At 62.6% G+C, this 8,625-nt stretch overlaps 1 long non-coding RNA gene across 1 annotated transcript; it reads left to right on the top strand.

Annotated features, from left to right (window-relative positions):
• The first annotated feature begins 5,238 nt into the window (after positions 1 to 5,238).
• On the top strand, positions 5,239 to 6,732 carry LOC123927235. Its single transcript, XR_006815390.1, has 3 exons — positions 5,239 to 5,290; positions 5,777 to 5,918; positions 6,569 to 6,732. It is a non-coding gene; the product is annotated as an uncharacterized LOC123927235 (long non-coding RNA).
• Positions 6,733 to 8,625: the final 1,893 nt, after the last annotated feature.

Genomic DNA, 8,625 nt, shown 5'->3' on the forward strand with positions numbered 1-8,625 from the left:
GGAGCACCCGGGAGCGGACAAACACCGGTCACGGTGGTCCCGCGCCGTCCCGTGCCTGCCGAGCCCTCAGCCGCCGCCCGCAGCCCAGGCGTCCGCTCCAACGCTAAACATGAAGACTGCTTTCTGGAAAACTGCTGATGCTCGGGACTCCAGCAAAAAGCGCTTGAGCGAGACTGGCCTCCCGGATCCACAGGACACGTGACAGCTGAGACGTTAATCAATTTTCAACCCTTGAAACAAAAATAGTCTTGACGTATGAAATCCCACAAGTCAGGTCTTCACCACGCCGACCAGCACTGTGAGCAGGGGCGCCCTTGCCTGGTGCGGGGCAGCCTTGGGTCTGGCCCATGGCCCTCCCGGGCACCTGCCCCTCCCTGGCCCGCTGGGCAGACCTCCAGCCACAGCCACGCAGCCCCGGCCACACCCCACGTGGGAAAGAGGATGCTGCCCCGGGCTCTTCTTACCCTCGTCAGAGACCTTGTGTGCGCACGTGGCGGTCGGCGGAGGCCCTGAGAGGGACCCCAGCCCCAGGGGTCACTGCCTAGTAGGCGAGAGATCACCATTTGGGGGAAAATCATTCTCTCCAACCCCACGGACGGAAGCCAGACAAGTTTGCTCTGAACGGTTGATGAAGACTCGTAGAAAAATTAGCCTCTACCCATGTTCAACCTCGTAATTACACTCCATCTGCCGACGCCGGTCACTACGCTCATTACTGACATAAGCAATTTGAACCAAAGCTTAGAAGCTTCACATCACTGTGTACCCAGACCCACCAGTCAGAGGAAAGAGCGGGAATGTGGATGAACCGCGTTATTGTTCTGGGCTGGTGAGTCCTTGCCAAGCACTGAGAAGATGGACATATCGGCCACATAGGAATTTAAAACAGCCGGGCGCCTGGGTGGCTCAGTGGGTTAGGCCTCTGCCTTCAGCTCAGGTCGTGATCTCAGGGTCCTGGGATGGAGCCCCGCATCGGGCTCTCTGCTCCGCGGGGAGCCTGCTTCCCTTCCTCTCTCTGCCTGCCTCTCTGCCTACTTGTGATCTCTGTCAAATAAATAAATAAAATCTTAAAAAAAAAGAATTTAAAACAGCTGATGGTCAAAGATACCATGGACCCAAATTAAAAGCAAACCAGGAGAAAATGTGTCAGTATGTGCTACAAAGGGTTGCTGGTGATCTCGCAAAGCAGGGACGAGCACGGCTGCAGAAAATGGGCAAAAGACCTGCACAGGCATCGCGCAAGTCACACGGCAGCCAGGCAGCCGGCGACCAGCTTCCCTTCACTGGCAACAGAGACTCCATGAAAGCATCAACGGCTCTCGGCCAATCTTCCGTCAAACTGGCAGGTAACGTTTTAAATCACTGAAGCAGTTCTGGCCAAAGAACAGGGAAGGGCCCCCATGCCCGCCGGAAGGAGTGCGGTTGGCACGGTGTTTCCGGAGGGTGGGAAGACGGGCAATGGCGGTGCGTTTGGAGACAAGGAACCGAGAGCCCAATCAAATTCATGGGAATGCGTCCCAACCACATACGTCCCTGCGTGAAGATTTGCACGTGGTAGTCACGACACAGCCACGCTGGAAACGGTCTACACATGCGCTCAGATCACGAAAAAACTGTGTGAGGCCCCGAAAACGCTGCAGAAGAATGTTTATGGACAAGGACTGTGAGCACAAGCACGGCCGGGAATTGGGCGAACAGTGGGCAGACGAACGCTGTTGCAGAAGAGAGGAATGGAGAGCGAAAACACGGAGGCCAAGGGCACGTGGGCACGGGTCACCCTGCACATGCTGTCCGGTGACCAAGGGGCCTTCATAAACTTACTGCAAATCAGAAGAATTGACAAGACAAGCCGGTCAGTTTCCTCGTCTCCCGCTGGCCACTCCTCTTTCTGTTCCCGTTGGTCTTGTCTACAAACACCTGGAGTTGAGTTCTTTGGGGTCATCATTTGAAGAGGCGCACGCTCGGACAAACACGGGACCACAAACACGGATGGGCACCAGCCTCCTGGCAAGCCGGCTGTCGTCGTAACAGAGGAGGAGAGAGCCGGGGAGCTGCGGCAGGACGACAGGCACAAAATTTCCCTTGCCATTGACGCTGATTTTTAAAACGGAAACACTGGCAAGCGAGAGGCCGAAGACAGGGATAAAGACTTACACTGCGGGACCAGCGCCCCCGTCCCCGGGGTTGGGCCCCGGGCTCCACACCTATAGCCATGGACCCAGGGCGAGCTGTCTAACTTCCTTGTTTTATCCTGACCTGTAACGTCGGAGAAATAATCTGTCTGCCTCACGGACGCGCTGCCCAGTGTGAGGGTCCCCGTTGGAAACATTCGGTGACTGCTTGGACGGCGGTTAACCTTGGTATCACGGCCGAGTTTGCCCTCCTTCCCAGGGAACCTTGCTTGGTGCGGGTTACTGAAGCCCCGCTAGGGCGCGGGTGCGCCCCGGAGCCCGCACGTTGTACCCATGGGAAGTGCGCAGGGGCTCACGGGCACCTGCTCCGCTGGGCGAGGCGGCGCCATTCCTAACAGCCCGAACAGGCTGCAGCCCAAACGCCCGTGAGCGGCTGCACGAGGAGACGGCTGTGTGTCTGTCTGAGGGCATACGACTGGGCGAGGCCAATAAACAGGCTTCAGCTGGGTGCAAGGATCACGTGCGTCTTCAGAACAGAGTGTTACCTGCAAGAGGACAGCCACGCCGGCGAGCGCCGGACAAGTGCTCCCGGAGGACAGCACGAGATAGGTGACGCCGGGAAACGGGTGGCCGTCCCTCATAAAGTCAGAGTCAGGTGCAGAGTCCCTGTCTGACCCGGCCGCTGGACGGACGGGCATAACCCCCAGAAGAACGGACGGGGTCTGGAAGCCGGTCTGCGCGCCCTGGCTGGGCGCGCAGCAGCCATTCCCGGAGCTGAGAGGCAGACGCTGTCCAGGGGGACATCGGTGCAAGAAGGGATCCGTGTGGTCTGTCCGCACGACGGAATGTAATTCAGCTTAAAAAGACTAACAAGCAACCACGTGGCTGGAGCTTGAAGACAGTCTTGTGAGTGGGGTTAGCCAAACACAGACACGTGTGTGAGCCCCGCGCTCCCAAGGTCACCCTCCGTCCACAGCGCTCGGGAGATGCCGCGGCTGCTGAGCTCAGCAGGGTGCAGCCCCTGGCCAGCTGGACGCCTCCGGGTTCCTGCGCTCTGGGCCCCTCCCTTTGCTGACCTGCTCCCCATGGGATGCCTGCAGACACCAGCAAAGATACCCCAGGGTCCTGGGGCTGCTGGAGCCAGAGGGGCCCAGAGCAGGACCCCAGCCCAGGCAGCCTTTCTCAACAAGCCCTGAGGCCCAGGGCCACCAGTGTGCCCCTGAGCCAGGAGCACAGAGAAGCTGGGCCCTGCCCCCATGGACATGAGCCCCTTCCTCCCCCATGGACACGAGCCCCTTCCTCCCCATGGACACGAGCCCCGTCCTCTCCATGGACACGAGTCCCTTCCTCCCCCATGGACACGAGTCCCTTCCTCCCCCATGGACACGAGTCCCGTCCTCCCCCATGGACACGAGCCCCTTCCTCCCCCATGGACACGAGTCCCGTCCTCCCCCATGGACACGAGCCCCATCCTCTCCATGGACACGAGCCCCGTCCTCCCCCATGGACACGAGCCCCTTCCTCCCCCATGGACACGAGCCCCGTCCTCCAAGGGCAGCTCCCTTCTCAGCCACACATCCCTAGAACTCTTTCTGGAGCAGGAAGGAAGGGAGGAGACGGTGGTGACAGGGACACAGGGGGGTCCAGCCCTGGGCGCTGTCCAGCCTGCCCCGTGTCCTTAGCTGCTTTGGGCTGCCCCACCACGGCTGGCCAGCTGCTTTCCCACCCTCCCGAGTGTCGTCTGCCTTCTCAGAGCCCAGCCGTGTCGCCCACAGGCACCTGCTCCTTTTCAGTGGCACAGAGAGGCCGTGTGTCCAGGGTCCCCGCTGACTCGTGCCGAGAGAGGAGAGCTCGCCTGCAGACGGCAGGTCCCTGTGCCTGGCGTCCCTCAGTCTCTGGTCCCATGTCTCTGCTAGGGGGTGTAGCCAAGGCCGTGGGGGCCACAACGAATCCGAAACCTCCTGCCCCCTACAACCGGAGAGATGCAGGCTGCCGGGGCGGGCGGTCCTGGGAAGACCCCTGACTGGCGCTCAGCGTGGCTCTGCTGGGTTCTCTGTGCCACTGGGACCCTGTGTTCTTACGACAGGACAGCAAACGTTAAAAGACGATGGGATGTCAGCGTTCAGCTGCCTCGTTTGCAAGTTAGGGAAACCGAGGCTGGGCGGAGCAGGGCACCTCTCCAGGGCTGGGGAAACTTCTGCTGCTGGTTCAGACCGGCGGGGCCGGGAGAGAAAGTGAGGTGTTGGCACAGGGCCCAAGCGCGCTGCGGACACAGGTCGGCGGCCAAGGGTCAGGACGGCGCTGGGCATCACTGCTTGGGACGTGACCAGCCACAGCCCCGGGGGCCTCCAGCATGGGTGTGCACGCACCGCCAGCTTCCCGGGCCCAGTGACCGTGTGGCCGTGGCAAGTGGCGGGAGACACGTGGGTCTGCAGTGGTCGCCCACTGACACCTGCCCTGGAGCCTCCGCTCGCTCCCGACCCACTGAGCCACCTGCACGCCAGCCCCGCCACGACGCTCAGAGGCTCATGTCATCACTACTGCGGCTGGGGCCGGACCTCCGCTTGCCCAGGCCATCCACGCAGCTCGGGATCAAATGGGGCAGCGCAGTCGTCTGCGTGAACGGTACCCCGTGCGCCGGTGGGGCCGCGGCGGCCTGACTCACTGGGTAGGGCGCCCGCTGGAGTTGGCGTCCCCCGCTCTCGAGACACGGTGCGACCCGCCAGGCGACGGGGGCCCTTGCTCGGCAGCCGGGAAAGCGCCCCAGGAGCGATGCTCTGTCTCGGCGGAGCCCGGTCAGACCCGGTTACTGAGAGACACCGGCCCCGGGGCCCGGCCTGCCTGGGACCTTCCCTCCACAGTGGCAAAGAGGCCACCGTGCTCCTGGGACGTACCCAGCCGGCTCCGTGGCCCGTCGTCCAGGGGCCCCCCACTGTGCTTGGACCTCAGCGGTGGCAGCAGGTCCCCTGGGTCCTCCCAGCCCCTCCCCCCGGCAGCCTGGATGTGTGTCACGTGAGCGGGCCCGGAAAGAGCCCATGACAGCAGCTGGGCCCTGGCTGTTGGCCTTTCCTGCGACTCTCCCTCGGCCCGTGGGAAAGACAGTGCCCGCGCGTGAACTGGAGTGCTCGCCGACGCGGGGGTTGCAGGCGTCCCCTGTGGTAAGCCCCAGCAGAGAGGGGTCTGAGCTGGGGGGTGGGGGTGGGGAGGGGACGGGGGGGGGGGGCACCAGGCCACACCTCCATGCCGTGCCCTCTGAGCCAGGAGCGCCGTCACCCGAGGGGCAGGGCAGCTCGGCGGGCCTGGGACAGGAGCCCACAGATGGGCGGGAAGAGAGGAGGGGAGGCCAGTCTGCGCAGCCGGGAGGGTGCCGGCCCCCAGGGTCAAGCCTCCTCTGCTGCCTGGAGACTCCCACGTCCCTGACGGTGACAACAAACTAAAACAAAGGGACCAACCCATGGTCTGTTTTTAGAAAACCTCTCGGGCGCCTGGGCGTCCTACTCTTGTGATCTCAGGGTCATGAGATCGAGCCCCGCGTTGGGCTCTGTGTTCCGGGGGAGTCTGCTGGAGGTTCTCTCTCCCTCTGCCCCTTCCCCCTCTAAAAAAACTAAAATAATAATAATAATAAATGTTTCTTTTTTTTAAAGGCAAGGCCTTGAGGCTGCGTTTCCTGTGTGGACTCGGGCCAGGAGGGCCTGCGCGTGGGTGCGGTGGGGTCAGCGCGGGGAGCGGCCGAAGCCTGTCACCGGCTCTCCAGGCGCCTCGTGCTCTCCCCGCACGTTTGTGCAGGTTCACGGTTTCTCGAGCCCCACCGGGTGGGCGGCCAGCAGAGGTGCGCCTGCAGGAGGGGGGCGGGACTCCCGCGCGCTCGCGGCGGCCCTGCTCACAGCTCTGGGTGCTCGTCTGCGCGGCTCAGCCCGCGGTCTGAGCCAGTGCGGGACACGGACAGGGAAACACAGCTGCGAGCTTGGGAACGAGATGGGCCTCTGCCTGCTGGGCCATGTGACACGCGTTCCAGAGGGAGATGCCAGGATCGCGAGTGGAAAGCCACCTTCTTTCTCATTTACCCAGAGTCAGGGCTGTGGGGAGGGCTGCCGGCGCCTTCCCGGCACTTCCACGGACCGGCTGGCCTGCGGGGGGACACGGGAGGGCTGGGCACCTCAGCGGACCTGGGACACGGGCACCATGTCCCACACCAGTGCGTCCCGGCTGCTCTCCGGGTGGGCACAGCCCTCACCCCTGTGTCCTCTTGTCGCCCACTCCCTCGAAGCCTGTCCCAGCCTGGGACAGCAGGCCCTGGGCCTCAGTCTCCCCATCCGCCCTGCCTGGCCACAGGCAAATAGGGGCAGAGGCCCGAGGTCTGAGGGCACAGCTGCCCCACAAAGACCGGGTAGTTTCCCAGGGAAAGATTTATGGCTTATCAAATGTTTCCACTCCAGGTCCTGTTGATGGTCACGGAGAAACCACGGTGACCCCACGTGACCTGCTGTTTCCTGAGCGTGGAGGCCTGGGCTCTGAGTCATGCTGGTGTCGCGGTGCCCCCGGAAGTGGTCTTGATGTGAGGGAGATGAGACCAAGCCCAGCCCCTTCCCCAAGGGCCCCTCGGGGTGGCCTCCCCACCTCCCTGGCTCGGCCAGCTGGGGGCCAGCGGGGGCCACAAGGAGGGGTTGGCAGGGTCCCCCCTCCACGCTGGCTGGTCCCTGGTGTAGCAGCCTTGTCCTTTTTTTTTTTTTTTAAGATTTTATTTATTTATTTGACAGACAGAGATCACAAGTAGGCAGAGAGGCAGGCAGAGAGAGAGGAGGAAGCAGGCTCCCCGCTGCGGGGCTCGATTCCAGGACACCGGGATCATGACCTGAGCCGAAGGCAGAGACTTTAACCCACTGAGCTACCCAGGCGCCCCAACAGCAGCCTCGTTCTTTACGGGGAATTCTCTTTGGGGTTTCGGGGTTTTCCGAAGCGCAGCCCGACCAGCAACGGCAAGACGCTTCCACCAGGTGGCGCAGGGACGCTCCCGGGCTGGGCTGGGCTGGGCTCCCGCGGCCCCCGCGTCTGGCCAGCCCAGGCCATAAAAGCAGAACAAGACACACGTGTCATTTTGCAAGAAACAGGCCAAACTGATCTCAACGGTACGTCCTGTTTCATTCAGTGTAGCCATAATGTGCCCCCGCTGCGCGTCATGGATCTGAGGAGTCGCGGTGCGAGCCCCCCTCCCCCGGCCGTCGAGCTCTGCCGTCACACGGCAGCAGCCGGTCTCCACTCACCGCTGAGTTCTTGACGGAAATCGCCAACCGTGCTCGGACGTCGTAGAACGTAGAAAAGGACATTCCTTTGCTGAAGTTATTCCAAACATCCTTAAAAGTTCTCAGTAACTGAACCGTCATTAAAATTTTTTAGATCTAAATTACCGGGGCGCCTGGGGGGCTCAGACTGTTAAGCATCTGCCTTTGGCTCAGGTCGTGATCCCGGGGCCCTGGGGTTGAGCCCCGCATGGGGCTCCCTGCTTGGTGGGAAGCCTGCTTCCCCCTCGCCAGCTCCCCCTGCTTGTGCCCCACGTCGTGCTGTGTCTGTCATGAATAAATAAAAAATCTTCTAAAAAGTCGAACTGAATTACGGTTGAATTAAAGCAGCTGTGGCCCCGGGTGTCAAAGGCCACGTCGCCAAGCGCCACCTGCAGGCAGCCCACCCGGGTTAGTGGCCGTGAGGGGACAGACACTATTGGCTTTCTGAGGGACAAGCAAGCCCCAAGGCCACACGAGCTGGGGTACCCAGTGGGGCCGGCCTCCCAGGAGACCCGCTCAGGGGGCTCCAGGGGACCCAACAAGTCTGCAGGGGAGGCCTGGCAGGAGCCCCAGGAGCCCGGATTCCGCCCTTCTTTCTTCATCATCTCTGCTTCTGTGGCGAGTCCACGCCCCCCACCCCAGGCCTCTGCCCCCAGACAAGGAAAGCAACACTCCCCGAGCCAGAACAGACAAGGGCTTGGGTTCTCCCCGGAGCCTCCAGAAGGAGCCCCAACCTGTGCACACCTCAGCCGGGAGGCCGGGGCTGACGCTTGGCCTGGGGCTGTAAGGCCATGGGTGTGGGTCGTTCTCAGCCCTGGAGTCATGGCAGCAGTGGAAAGCGCCCACGGCCTCTGCAGCAAGGACAGTGAGGTCACGGGGACCGTGGAGGGCTTACAGCAGGGACGAGATCACAGTCTAATTGGTGCTCCCTGACGGTGAGCCTGTGCTTGGACGGTGGCCCCTGGGCAGCCCGGGGCGCACACGACCCCGCACATGGTGGCACCGCTCTGGCCACGGTGCGGCCGGAGCCCGTCTCACAGCCTGGTCGACCGAGGCCCAGAGCGCGGCCGAGCTGCTCGGGGGCGGGGTCGCAGAGCCGCACAGGTGCACCCTGGGGGCAGACCTGCCCCCCCACCCCTGGCCTCCAGGCTGAGCCGGCAGCTCGGGAACGGTGACTTCTGCTCGCATGACTGACCTCGTGCTTCACCTGTCCC

Source organism: Meles meles, chromosome 16, assembly GCF_922984935.1.
Source record: "Meles meles chromosome 16, mMelMel3.1 paternal haplotype, whole genome shotgun sequence".
NCBI lineage: Eukaryota > Metazoa > Chordata > Mammalia > Carnivora > Mustelidae > Meles > Meles meles.